This window comes from Cynoglossus semilaevis, unplaced genomic scaffold (assembly GCF_000523025.1).
Source record: "Cynoglossus semilaevis isolate Cse_v1.0 unplaced genomic scaffold, Cse_v1.0 scaffold282, whole genome shotgun sequence".
In the NCBI taxonomy this organism is placed as follows: Eukaryota; Metazoa; Chordata; class Actinopteri; order Pleuronectiformes; family Cynoglossidae; genus Cynoglossus; species Cynoglossus semilaevis.
Window position 1 is genome coordinate 99184 of NW_007585127.1, and position 916 is coordinate 100099.

Below are 916 nucleotides of genomic sequence, written 5' to 3' on the forward strand. Positions count from 1 at the left end.
GGTCAGTGATCTGAGGTCAGTGATCTGAGGTCAGTGATCTGAGGTCAGTGATCTGAGGTCAGTGATCTCAGGTCTGTTTTGGAATGTCGTTCTAAATTAGCGTTAGCTTTGCTAACATTTAGCCGTTGACTCATTCAAACTGATTCAATTCAAACATCAACAGCCCGACCCCTGACCCCCTGACCCCCTGACCTCCTGACCTCTGACAGCCATCACGGAGGACCACGTTTTCAGGGTGAACCACGTGTTGAAACACCAGCAAAGACAAAGCTACAAAGAAGCTTCTAGAACCGGTGAGGTTCACAGACCACTGTCCCCAGCTGCACATCTCACAACCCCGGGGCAAGACGGCAATTAGAGTACGTGCATGTGTGTGTGTGTGTGCAGACAGGAGGACTGTGTGTTCCTGCTGTGTCTGTTCTACCTGCTGTTGTTGGCCAGTAGGGTGCAGTGTCCTCTCAGCCTACATGTGACGTGTGCGTGTGTGAGACATGTGAGGCTCAACATAGGGTTTCTGGGTCCTACTAGCGGTGGCTACCGTTCTGGTTAGCTCCCCGTGTTAGCTCGTTAGCGTTAGCATCTTCAGCGGCATCCTCGGACAGATGTGCTCAGCGATTGGTCGGTATTGCTGCTCCAGCTCTCTGACCCGTGGTTGGATTAGACACGCGGTCCCAGCGGTCACTGTTACGTAACACTGATCTCCGTCGGCAGCTGTGTGTGTATGTGTGTGTGAGTGTGTGTGTGTGTGTGTGTGTGTGTGAGCACTGATGTTTGATGCTGCATAAGAGGAGCAGTCACATGACCACATGTCATCAGGACCAAGGTTTACAGAGGAGACTACTGGGGACCTGGACTACTGGGGACCTGGACTACTGGGACCTGGACTACTGAGTACCTGGACTACTGACGAGCTGGA